This window comes from Protopterus annectens, chromosome 8.part0 (genome assembly GCF_019279795.1).
Source record: "Protopterus annectens isolate FY-2018-M chromosome 8.part0, PAN1.0, whole genome shotgun sequence".
Classification (NCBI taxonomy): domain Eukaryota; kingdom Metazoa; phylum Chordata; order Ceratodontiformes; family Protopteridae; genus Protopterus; species Protopterus annectens.
Window position 1 is genome coordinate 1,157,592,851 of NC_056741.1, and position 14,113 is coordinate 1,157,606,963.

At 41.1% G+C, this 14,113-nt stretch overlaps 1 protein-coding gene across 1 annotated transcript in view; it reads right to left on the reverse strand.

The window, feature by feature from the left end:
* MSS51 (MSS51 mitochondrial translational activator) overlaps positions 1 to 12,287 on the reverse strand; it is a 674,809-nt gene extending 662,522 nt beyond the window's left edge. Inside the window, exon 1 of the mRNA XM_044080662.1 lies at positions 12,207 to 12,287. The gene's annotated coding sequence lies outside the window, so the exon portion shown is untranslated. The remainder of the gene's footprint in view (positions 1 to 12,206) is intronic.
* Positions 12,288 to 14,113: the final 1,826 nt, after the last annotated feature.

A 14,113-nucleotide genomic window follows, 5' to 3' on the forward strand; every position in this document is an offset into this window, starting at 1 on the left:
CTGATTACAAGGACCCCCTCTGCCTCTATACAGGCATCTTCTGGAATTGCTACCCCCTCTGCCTCTAGGAGTATCATCACCACATGCAGCATGGAAGGGATCCTGAGATTTCTTATGCCAGATGTTTCTACTCCTCTGATTCCTGGAGAAGGTATGTTGAGGGTTAGAAAACTATAGGTCTATGGCAGACAGGGTCTTTCCATCTTGCTCGCACCTGGCTAGCGTATCCTTCACTTTGGAGCCAAAAAGGGATGAAGCCTCAATTGGAACATTCAGAAAGGAAGACTTGAAGGGGTCCATGAGGTCACAAATGCGCATCCAAGCATGACGCCTCATAACAATGCCCAAACCCACTGCTCTAGCTGCCCCTTCAGTTGCATGTGACAGCAACCTCATGGACGAATTGGATATTGATTCAAGGGTTGTGAGCTGTGAGACCACTTTGTCCCTGACCTCGTCAGACAACTGTCCTGCGTGCGTCCCAGAGAGTTCGGAAATCAAGTCCTTCTGGAGCCTCGTAAAATGTGCCAGATAATTCAGGGACCATATGGCAAAGGTCCCTGATGCAAAAACACGCTTCCCAAGTCTGTCCACCACCCGGGACTCCCTGTTGGGTGGGTGGACAGCTGGACTTTCTTCAGCCAAGTCCTTTTTCATGGCCACCACCACCACCATAGCATCAACTGGTAACCCTTTGGACCAATGCGGGTTCTCCTCGGGAGGGGAAAGAATTTTGTCTGGTCTCCGAGGGATTGCCTCAATGGAATCAGGGTTCTTCCACGTGCACTGCACTACAAGCTGGATGAGCTCGTCAGCAGGCGGGGTCACCCAAGAGGTAGAAGGCCGGGCGGGAAAAGTTTGCAGGAACACAGACTTCTCAGATGAAGGGTTGGAGAGCTTCCAGTCACCTCTCTGCTTTAACATTTCCAGGATGTCTCCGAAGGAGACATCATCAGGAGGTGACCGTGGGGACCCTTCACCATCATCATAATCCGTGTCTTCCATTAAGGACTCCTCAGGTGAGTCCATGTACTTCCTCTTGCATGTCTTCTTTCGAGGGGGCTCCTCAGTGGGGGTCTCTGAGGAGGACACGGAAGAGTGGGTGCCCTGAACAGGGGTGTCCTGTGGCTTCTCTGCCCAGTGTCCTGGAGGGTGGTCTGTGACAGCTGTAGCTCAGGGGGTGAAAACTGGGGTTCCGACATCAAAGGAGTGCTGCCAGAAGCAAGAGCCCTCCCCATCATGCAGAAGGCAGGCCCATTAAAAGAGGGATGGGAGCCTGGAATCGAGAAAGACAACCTCGGGACTGGGGTCACACCCCGCTCCAATGAACCCACCCCAGGGATGGAGCCTCAAGCAGGATCAGCGTGGACGTGGCTATCGGCACCAAGGATGGAACCGAGGAGAGAGGTGGCTCCGTACCCCAGGCCGACGCACCCATCCCCTAATCCCCAGATTGAGGAAGGACTAGTTCAGCAGCAACCGAAGACCAAAGGGATAAACTCAGAGCAGGCGTGAGATGCACTGTAGGTGCCGAGGTGAGAGGTTCCAAGAAAGATGTCCGAACAGAAGGCTAAGAAACCAAGATGGTCGAAGGAGGAGTGTAAGATGGAGTCTGTGGATAAGGCAACCCAAGTCCTGCAGGTGGATGGGTCTTAAAAATTGAGGGAATCCCCCTGGCTAACAACAGCTGGTCTACAAGATGCACCACATCATGTTCAGAAAGGCTCATGGTGGATCTAGTGGATACTCCGGATGAGGAGTCAGGACATTTGATGAAGGGGCTATACGCTTGTCCCAGAAATGGAACTAGAGAGGGGGAGTATCAGGTCCATGGTGCAAGGTCTGCTGGCACCAAAGTTTCTAGTTTTAAGACCGGAAGTAAAGGGGTCAAATCCAGTGAGGTTGGTACAACGCTTGGTGCCGAAGTGGCACTCCGAGCTGAAATGGTTGGTTCCAGAATGGAAACTAATGACATAGTCGAAGGTGTGTCCTGAGCCGAAGTGGCCACAGGTGCCAAAGTTGAAATAGGCATAGTAAGGTCTAGGATCAGTGCCGGAGGCAGGACCAGTGCTGAAACGGCCACCGGTATCGATGGTTTTGAGATGGTCAGAGCCGAGGAAGCTGATTTATGCTCCGAAGATAACTTTGAGAATTTTGATTTCCCAACTTTGCTCTGATTACCCAAATGGGGAAGAAGAAACAGAGTGGGATCTCTTTTTGTCCTTAGAAGGAGGGGTTGAGACCTCCATCACAGAAATGGCCTCTGAGAAGGGAGACTTGAGTAACCCTTTCAGAATGAGGTTATTTTTGCGCTCATTAAGAGTGCGTTGACTGAAAACTCTGACAAATGTCACATGGAGGTTGCATCGAAAGGTGGGACACTCCCAAACAGTATACACAGTCATCATAAGAATCACTGTTAGGTAACTTGCCCTTACATGAAGTGCAATGCTTAAAACCTGAAGTACCCTTCTTATCCGATATCTTGTAAGAGAAAAAACACCATAGGCCAACTGTATAATCCAACTATAATCAAAGTCAACTCCGTTCAAAAAAGTCACAAATATAACAATACACTGGTATGATAGAGAAAAGAAAGGGAACACCTGAATAAAAAACAGCTAATAGGTTAAACAATACCAAATATGGTACTGAAGAAATACCACAAGGGTAAGAGAGGAAGGCCGTACCAACAATGGTACTTGAAAGTGTACCAATGGCAAATACGGGTAGAGAGGAAAAACCAAGGTCAGACAGAAGAAAAGACACTAGAAAAACTAATCGCTTAATAAAATATGAAGATATCCAAAAGTTTTCACATAAATATCAAAACAGTTTCACTTAGCTGAGAGCTTGGCTGAAACGCAGCTTTATGACTACACAGCAAATGAGATCTGAGGTAATAGGGAGAAGAGCATTCTGGGTAGAGACTTAGCTCAAGAGTTTTTTGGCTTGTGCGAGCTTGGTAAAAAGCCGACTAACCCATCAGTGATGAATGGAAAAAAGATTAACATCAGATCCATAATTGCAAAACATTATCCAAGCTGTTTTATTTAGATGTTTGTAAATGGATGCTTGATAATACAATGTTAACTATTGTGGAACTATTATTCCAAGTTAGTTATGCATACTATTAAGGAGCAATGCCAAGCTATTTAATTTTTGGTCCGTAAGGCTAGTCTAATAGAGTGCAAAGGTGAAAATAAATATGATGAGTGCGATGCCAGAGTGATAATGATCACCATTAATATTGTTGAGGATGCTAGCAGCATGGAAATGGATGCATTTTATGACAAATTATTATAAAGAGGAAGAAAGAAAATAAGGACACTTGGATTTAATACACAAAGTGTACACGGTATGTATTCAAGAACATCCCTACCACATGTTTTGGGCTTCCTAGTCACTCAGAAAGATTACACTAAGTGTACATGAAGTCTACACTTTGTGGTAACCTTTATGAATCCCTGTCAGTATTTAAAGGTGCAGGAAAATCAGTAGGAAAACTAAAATTAGGAGGAAGAAGGTGTGCGTTATGTCAGTGTGGTCTGTTCACTCAGAACGGTGTACACTTAGTGTAGGCTTTACTGAATCCCCAGGATAGTGCATCTAGTAAGAGATGAATGAAAGTAATTGCTAGGGAGGTTATAACAAGAATGAGGATGTACAGGATATGGTGGCCTTGATAAGGAAACTTATATACTACATGAGTGATGATGCTACAGGAAATATATATGAGGGAAGAGGTAAATACAGATGTATGGATGACAACTGTGCTATGTTTGCTTTAATTGTGAAGATCATAAAGGAAAGACGACACAGAAATGAAATTTCATTTGTAAACAGAAAATATAGAAGACCTGGGTGTCCTGTTGATTTCTTCTGATGAATAAACTGGATGAAATGTTTGATGATAGCTGTGGTATGATGGATTGGCAAGTTGAATTTATTGGAATGATCTGAGAGTGAAAGATAAATGGACCGCAACTGACATACCAATACCATACCATAGACTCCACTTTGTATATTCTCTTGATGAGTGTCATTAGTAGTAAAAAATACACTGAAGAGGAAAATGATGCAAGGGACTTCTGAGGAAGTAATATAGGGGAGTGAAAGGGAGATAGGAAGTGTCTGCACCCTTACACTGTCCGAGTGAAAAATGCTGCAATAATTGTCAGCAGACTGACATTGTGCTTGGAGGATGTGGGATGGACATACCTGTTTTAAGTACGCATCAGAATATGATGAGCTTGTTGTTAAGAGAAAAATAAAATAAAAAATAAGACAATGAGTAAAAGTATATTTACCACAAATACATACAAAACGGAATAAAACGGGAATAGTGAAAATATGGAGTACATCATTTTTTATTGCTTTGGTAAGATGCATCCACGTGCCTGTCCAGTGAAAGGAAATGTAAAGCAATATGACTTAAAGTAAATATGTAGATATTAATATGTGAATCTATGCTGTGTTTTAAAAGAAAATGTCCCACAAAGTAGATATTTGCAATACTTAATGCTGATTATTTAATAACATTGAAACAAGACCAATGTGGTGTTAAGATAAAGAAATATGGCACTTATTGAAATGAGTTATTTAACTGAAGCATTGAAAGAGGTGAGTGGTACTAGATGTAGATTATACATACTGGTTCTGTACATGCTTCTGCATTATGATCTTTTAAGATTAGTAAAGAAATTATAAAAAGACCATACAACATAACAGTCTTTGATTCTGTTTTTAAAACAGAGTTCAGAAATGCAGCTAAAGAACTTGCTTCGGTTTCAGAAATAACAGTTCTCTGTAGATTTAACAGATTTACATAACCTCACAAACATTTATATCAAGTTTAGCAATGCAGAAATGAAAGTAAAATAAAATGATATGATGTTTATAAATCCACATACCTAATGCCTGAGTTACAGAAGTACATATAGTTTTGTGACCATTTATGTGAAATACGTAAAAAGAAACATGGTTTTGCAAATACCATGTGCAGATTACAGAAACATCTAGATTATTCTTTCTTAAACAGGTTGTCTGCAATAAGAATACATGTAATGTCTTCCCTTTTTTGGTGGGGGGAGGGGGGGTTAGCAGCATATCTAAGACTACCATGATAAACATATATGAAATAGCAGCAGCATTGGTGTGACAGTTAGCACAGATGATTAAGGCTGTCAGCTGTTAGTGAGCAGCATTTTAGTTTGATTGCATCAGCCTAATTGCATGTTGTGTAACTCGGAGAAAGTCACTTAACCAGACAGTGCTCCTGAAATGCCCCAGAAAAGGGACACTTCTATACCATGGAGTCACCTAGTTAACAAGAAATATGTAAAATAAAAAAATAAATAAAAATTAACAAGCATCACAGGCTGTAGATCATATCAGAGGAAAACCTGCCTTCCACTGAGGTTAATTAAAAGCTAAGAAAAACATGCAGATCATCAAAAATGTATCCAGAAAATAATTTCCACAATCATATTTAAAGTAAGGCCACCAAAGCACTGCAACAGTTAAAGTCAGAGAATGACTGAATACTATTTAGAATTATTTTGACAGTACCTTTTTATTTTGTTTTCACTCAACTTTGTGTTCTATAAACTTCTGACTGCAATGTTTTTAATAATGACAGGTATGTTCTATAAATTCTTATCTGAAGTGTCTTTAATACTTACAGGTATTATCACTGGCACTGTTTAAACCTGGGAAAAATTAAGAATCCACTATGTTTTTCAACTGATAAAGGACTTAAACAGACTAGAAAAAGAGGCTTGAGAATTGGATTTGTACCGTTTAAGGTATACTGCATTGACTCATTTAAGGCAATATAATGCACATCATATATTTAGTGGTAACAAATGTTTTGTATAGTTTTGTACCTGACCACAAGATTCAAGGCTAGTATCATTTTTTTTACTACACCTCTGAAAGTAACCCAAGCTTCTGTAGATTTGTGGTTTTGATGGCCTTAATACCATAAGCCTACACCTCATTCTGTTATTACCTGATCATCCTTTAATTGTTGAGATTCCTGTCTCCATATCTAACACTGGTGGTGTAGAGATATATAGCCCTATGGCCAAGCTGATTCAGTTTGAATAGTGGCTCAGATATTTGATGGCACTGGCATGGGAGAACGCTGTGTCCATCCTGGGAGGGCAGGACATAGTAAGAAGCAAACCACTGCCTGGTTCTATCCTTCATTAGTGAGTACACAAGAGTGGGGAATCACGGGGGGGATGGCATTGTGAGTCCCTGCAGTAATGCAGATAGCCTGTTCCACTCAGGAGTTAGGGTCTTACACAAACACTGATTGTCAGGATGCTTCTAAGAGCAGAAACTCCCCATTGTCTGCCGGAATGATTACCCTTCTGGATAATTCCCACCCTAGCTGACCTAGGGATTCCTTCCTGTTTGGGAATGAGTGAGTCTGAGTCCAATAGAGGAAGACTTAGGTTCATAGGTTCATAGGTTCATACTAGGCTATCTGCCCGAGGGCATTTACAAGCCTAGCCCATCGTTTTGTGGCTTACGCCACCCCTTTAGTATGGGGAACTATACCCATTATTTTGCTGTGCCTCTGTCGAGCAGTGACACTGAGGTAATCCCTGGGGTATATCTGCGATCTCCCATCCATTGGTCAAGATTTCTCTTGAACAAGGCCAGCGAGGTGCTCTGCCTCACATGTACCGGGATTTTGTTCCACAGCATAGGGAGTCTTTGGGTGATGAATCTATCCCTCCAGCACGTCCTATTAATAGCCGTGTCAAGGTTTAAGTCTCCGCCCTTGTGGCTCTGATGGATCTAGATTTTTGAGGTGAAGCATATTCATCAAATCTGGGTTTGACATGGCCTTGTATGTTAGGCAAAGGTCACCTCTGAGCAAGCGGTAAGCGACTGAATAGAGCTGGAGTTCTTTCAGTCGGGCAGCATAGGACAGATTTTTGAGACCCTTTATCCTTTTGGTGAGGAACTTTGTGGCCTCTCCAGCTGCTGCAAGTGTCGGGTCAGATACATTCCGAATGGGGCATTGTACTCAATCATTGGTCTGATGAGTGATGAGTAAAGGGAGACTATGACCTCCCTTGATCTAGATGAGAATCCCTTCATGATAAGGTGGGCAATGTAGAAGGTCTTCCTAACTACTTTAGCTACATGGGTGTCGAATGACAGACTACTATCAACCTGGGTCCCCAGGTCCCTGATAACTTCTTCTGTGCTCAGTGGATTGCCACCTATTTGGTAGCTAGGGTAACCTTGTTTTTCCCGAAGGGTATGACTATGCATTTTTGGCATTTAACTTTAGGCCGTGGCTCTGGCACCAGTTATCCGCTTCTGTGAGACCCTTCTGAAGGATATCTGTGTCAGATGTGTTTTCTACTATGGCCCAGTTTGCAGTCATCTGCAAACTTTGTCAGCCATAACCCTCCTGTGTTTGCTTGTACTTCGGAAAAGTAGATGCCAAACAAGAGTGGGCCCAGGACTGAGCCCTGTGGGACACCACTTGTGACAGGCTTTGAGTCTGACATGGCGCCAGCAGCTCTGACCCTGTGGGTTCTGTCACTCAGCCAGTTTGCAACCCATCTTGTGATGTATGGGTTGACATTTAAGCTGATGAGTTTTTCAATGATACCCGAATGGGGTATTGTATCGAAGGCCTTAGCCAGATCGAGGTAGGCTGTATGGACTGCCTTTCCTCATCAATGGCTTTGGTGACTGTTTCAAAAGTCAACCAAGTTTAAAAGGCATGATCTGCCTTTGACAAAGCCAAACTGGGTTGGATCCAAAGTCTGCAAATTCCTATGTCTTTATTTATGAGGTCCATTATGATCCTCTCCATGGCTTTGCAGATAAGGCTTGTCAAGCTAATGGGCCGGTAATTTCCAGGGTCGGTGGAGGCACCGCTTTGTGAAGTGGTACCACAGTTGCAGTGCGCCACTCCTGGGTAATGTATCCAGAGGTAAGACTTTGATTAAACAGCTGTCCTAGCTGTGGGTTTAATTCCTCATTGAGTTCATGGAGCACACAGCCGGGGACACCATCAGGTCCCATGGATGCTGTGTTTTTGCTTTGGAGAGAGCAGTTCTCACTTGGGAGCTGGAGATGTTTGGGGGCTGCAATCGTTTGGTATAGATATCTCTCCTTTTGGGGGGGAGGGGAGAAGTTTGCACTGAACCTGTCAGCCAGTATGTTGGCAATGTCTGTAGGATCAGTAATCTTCACATCATTTTGAACTAGCTCTGAGCATATCTGGGAGTTTCCTCCCAGGTTTCTAACATAGCTAAAGAAGGCCTTATGATTGTCTTTTGAGTCTTTAGCTATTTTTCTCTCGAAATTTGCTTTGGATGATTTTATGAGAGCTCTTAGTTTTTTACTTATAGTGATCAAGGGTGTCTTACCTTTTAAGGATTTTGCTCTATCTTGTAGTAGCTTCCTCCTTTTGTTGTAGAGTTTGTTTATGGCTGGGGTCCACCAGACTGGACGCTTGCCTTTGGTACAAAGAGTCTTTGTTTTGCTTGGGATTGCCTTATCCATGCAGTCCTGCAGGTGCTGGTAGAAGGCATTTGTAAGTGATTCAGCGGCTTGAGTACTGTTTTCCGCCGGCTCGGGGGCCTTAAAGGAGACCGCACTAGTCTTTAGAAGTGTCTAAATGGCTAGAGGTTAGCGGAGGGAGGGGAGAGCAGCTAAAAACAGATTCCTGTCTCAAGAATGTTTTTATGCTGGGGCTGGCTCATTAAGGATTAAGTCAGGACACACCAGGTCAGTCACAGAACTACCAGATGTCTTGTTGTTTAATTAAAACCCCAGACATAGTCCAAGACGCATCAGCACACTGGCTGACAGAGCCTGCTTACTTGTCTGCAACAGCACCCTTCTGATGTAAGTGTGCCCAACCTACATCTGACACAATACAGGCAGCACTACACAAAGCCTGCTTATCTGTCTGCAACACCACCTTTCCGATGGAAGTATTACCAACCTACATCTGACATAATACAGGGAGCACCCCACAAAGCCTGCTTACCTGTCTGCCACACCACCTTTCTGATGGAAGTATTCAGACATCTGACATAACACAGGAAGAACCTCACAAAGCCTGCTTACCTGTCTGCAACTCCACTCTTCTGATGTAAGTGTACCCAACCTACATCAGACATAATACAGGCCATAATACAGGCAACACTCCACAAAGCCTGTTTACCTTTGTGAAACACCACCCTTCTGATGGAAATATTCCTGACCTACATATGACATAATACAGGTAGCACATCACAAAGGCTGCTTACCTGTCTGTAGCACCACCCTTTTCATGGAAGTATTCCCAAGCTACATCTGACATAATACTGGGAGCAGCCCAGAAAGCCTACTTACCTGTGTGTAGCACCACCCTTTTGACAGAAGTATTCCCAGCATACATCTGATATAATACAAGTAGCACTCCCATACTCCTCAATAGCCTACTCCCCTGGCCAACTCTAAAAGAGAAGAACAAGTCTGTTCCTGAGTCTGGAATCACTGGTGGTGAAGATGAACAACTATGTTTCAGCACTAGCAGCCTAAAAAACTGACAGTTTAGTGTATAAAATAAACAGAAAGGCTACCATTTTGTTTCTGTCAGTTAAGTACTACACTTCAAGACTGGTTGATATACAGAAGGCCTGTGAACCACTGAGCACTTGTGCCTGACTGTGGAACAAACAACTGCATTATGCAGGTCCAGAATCCTCAACCTAATCTTCCCATCTTCACATCATTCATATACCAGGAATCTACACACAACAGACAAAGCTCTGTCATTATGGAAACATTAAATACTCATTTGAACATCATAAGCTAATCACTAACCTGTATATTATAAGAATGCATTCATGCTATTCTAAACAACCATCAGAAAAACAGACAAAAATATTTTTTGGTAGCAAAAGATTTTATTTTAATTGGTTTAATCAAATAGTAATATTAATAAAAGTATGTCAGTGAACTGCTTATGTTTCATACTCACAGTGTCAAACATGCTGACAAACCTAGCCTTTGGCCTGAAAAGAAATAAAAATTGCAGAAAAATGCGACTAACACTTGTGTAGTAAACTATTCTATTCTGAAGCAAGGTGACACAATCATTTGACCTGTTCATTGTCATCAGAGAAATAAGGTCTACTTGAAGTCAACAATAAATTACTTAAACATAGCTTAGCTCATTGAATTCAGCTCAGTGAACAATCCAATGAATGAAGGTCCAAAACAAATACCAAATTAGTTTTCTGAATTGTTCATCTGACCCAATTTCAAAAAAACGACATGAAGTTTTTGTATTATGCTTACGATGGGTACAGGGATTTGCCTTCCTGCACCACCATACCTTATTATAACAACTCTTAAGACTACACACATTCAAAATGCAGAAAAGTACATGCATTCCCTCTGCTCTGAGGTGTTGCAGTTTTAAAGCTGTTACAATTAAAATGGGGTTTGGAGTGAATGGGAATTTACTCACCTGCAGAATACATTCTTTGTAATGTATTTCTAGTCTACAGCACTACAATATAATTTTAGAACTTTAACTAATACCTTTAGCTGCTTCATCTTTCATAAAACAGCGGTTCTGTTCATTCTGATCTCTGGATCAGTGGCATAAAGGGATAAAGCCCTGAGGTCAGGCTGATGTAGGTTTGATGATCCCAAACCAGTGATAGAAACTCTCATGCATTTAGCAAGAGAGTACAGGAAACCTCTGCAATGATGTGTGCTCATATCGCTGCTAGGGTGGTTAGGGTCATAACAAATGCCATCATTGCCAGGATGTTGGTGAGGGCACAAATCTCATATCTGGCTGCCTGGATGACATGCTATATTTCACCCTCACTGTGCTTAACTGATAGAGGAAGACTTGAAGGTTGACAGACACAGAGAGAAAAAGCGCTTAGGGAATAAATAGAGGGTTTCAATGAGTGTGATTCAGGTCTGACAAGAGGGGAAAGTTTGAAATAATTTATGATGACTTCAAGTTGACCAGAGGAATTTTAGCCACTAGACTAAGTGCTACTTACTGCTATGACATAATCTTAAGGTGTTTACAAGAGATACAGTGTCAAATATGTGGTGTAGCAATACATCTATAGTGCAATATCCAACTTGTCACATAAATGGCACAACAGTACAATTATGGTCTTATTTTCAGCATAGTTACAATGTGTATAGACACGTTACAACACGTTCTAACTGGTATAGTAAAAATAATATGCATAGCAATTCTGAGATGGTTTTGATACCAAAAAATAAATAACATTTTAAGTAATTATTTTTAAAGACCATAACATGTACAGCTAAGTACAGCTGCAGGTGTATGAAGGGAGAAAGATAAGGGGAAAGGAATAAAGAAATAATATGACATGCATTAGTGCACGTGCGGGCAAACATACGCACACAGACATGCATACACAGACACACACACACACACACACACCTTTACATAAGTATTCAAAACTTTGACAGCATGCAAAGAGCTGGTGCTGGAGTTTCCACATGTTTGTAAATCGAGACCAGTAGCTGATGTTTCATAGTGGTGACGTAATGTTTATGCTCCATAAAATGTACTGAGTATTAAGTCCCACTGTGGGTACTAACTTGACAGAAAAAAAATTTCCTTTACATCAAAAGTAGAAATTGTTTTAAAAAATCTATTAAATCTGAACAGTTCTTCATGCATTAAAGACAAGCAATACCAGCTGCTATAGTTTAATATCTGCCCAGATTAGCTTTAATCACAAATAACATTATGCAGCTATTAAAAAGAGATGCACATAGAATCATAGTCAAATAATCTGCTATTTTTAATTAGCATTTTTTAGAGGGATACAGCATACATCAAGACTGGCTGTGATGAAGTCATTTACAAGGGCTGTGAATGGTTTAAGCATGAAAACTGGAAATACATGAAAATATTTGAATCTGGATAGATGCATACTTATTTTGGATTATTATTTCCTACAATCTCAGATCCATATTGCTTCTGCAATCATAAAGTATAAGAGGGAAACTTCCAAAATAAAGTTTCTTTACAGCAAAATTATATAGGTTGATAGCATTTACTAAGCTGACAGAGCAAAGTAGTGCCAGATCTACTGCAGACAAAGCCATAACTTCCAAGTACCCATGTCATTCATTAGTTATAAAACTAATAATGATAAAATCCTTACCTCTCTCTGTTAGTATTGTGAATAAGTATACCTTTGTAATAGAAGAGCCTGTTCAATGTAGGTCGACTTCTGTGGAATGTTTCTACTTTAATTTGTGCAACTCCAAAACTTGTGAGAACCTCCCACCCCACCCCCCAACACCCTAGTCTATATTTGTCCTCTGAACTCATCCCAGTGAGCTATATCCCAGATGTCTGAAATGTAATCAGGGTATGAGACACTAGACTGTGTTAAGTACTTCGGTATTAACAATCATTTAATTGCTTGCAAATGTCATAACTTTCTTCTTTTAGTACTGTTTCTGCTGATGTGAAGAGAAGTGCCTGAAACTGTCACTGTTTAATGCAGTATTCCACTACTCGTTTCATATCTTTACTTCCATGCCTCCTCATACACTGTTCAATCCATTAAGTGTGCCTAAGATCCACTGCCCGCACAATTATTTTGTACTGAGGAATACCTCCCAGATGTGTTAAATGTGCAGCTCTGTCATTCTTTGGTCCTAATCCGTTCCTAAAGTCTGTCATCTGCAGATACGTCCGATATGCAGAGCCTACGGCTGCAGATTAAGAGGAAGGGGATGCAAACAGAAGAAGTTGATGTTGCAGACTAGACCATCAGTAATCATTTGTGTTCTTGGTCAGCTCTTTCTTTGGTCTGCTCAACAATTACTAGAAGCACAGTGGAGGGGACAATCCTCGTAACTGCTGCTAGATGTTTTATTGCAGGGCATAACTCTCAAGTGACAATTACATATTTTAGTCCTAACTTCTGTCTGCACTAAGGAACAATGCAGTTTTACACATCTTGCAAATGCCATTTTAACACATAACTTCTTAAGCATTAGTGACGGTCTGTAGCATGTATAGCAAAATATTAGAACACAACACTTCATTCCACTATGTTTTGTATCCACTTTTAAAGGCTGATCTCTTGTCACACATTTTACGCACTTATAACACATTGTGTTATACATTTTGCTGAAGAAATGGTGAGAGGTACGAAGAAGGCCGGATAGTGGTTTAGAAGATTATCTCCTCTCAGTACTTTATACATAGCATGCCTCAGATTCCACTGGATAAAACTACCTATGAACAGCTGTAACAATCTTGGAAGTATCATTTACTATGACCTTTTAAAATTAACCAAGCTTGATTTTGCTTTCTAGTAAAAAATACATGTGCAATGATGTGTGGCATGTTCATCTGTCTCACTATTTTTATTAACAAACCAAAAAAGATGGGTGTGTGAGTGGAGTGCAAAATAGTTTCCTTAAACTTATCTCATTTTGACTACAACAGATGTCTGGGATGACTTGCTGTTTCAGATTAGTTTTGTATGCATTCTGTAAATTTTACAGTGCAGTGTTTTATGTCACTGACTTTAATTTTATACACAGTTACTCATAACAGAGCCAGCACAGCCTGGCGAGTGAGAAACTTGAGATAAAGCCTCTGGAGCCAACAGATGTTGTACAAACCAGATTAAAAAGGGATAGAATTTATGAAGGGCAGATTACTGATAATAAATACATACTAAAAGTTTATGCTCTAAGGAAGGAAAACATTTAAACCTCAGTACTGCAAATTTCATAGAATGTTACTTAGTGCAGTCTAAGTAGAGTTGAAATCTGCAACTAATTTATATATACTAGGCAAATCAGGAAACTGTTTTTTGTTATTACAGAATATACATAGAAATAGCCTGTCATGTGTAGGAGATGCATGGTGGCTCCTGGCTGGGCACAGTACCACCATAAGTGACATTAACAAATGTCAAGTTACATGGTGCAGAAGTATAAAGCCATGACAATAATCAAGATGGCCTAGATTTGACTAGTAGACTCGATCTGGAAAATAGAACAGCCAACAAGGGGAGGTGGCAGTGAGTAACAAATGCCAACTTGT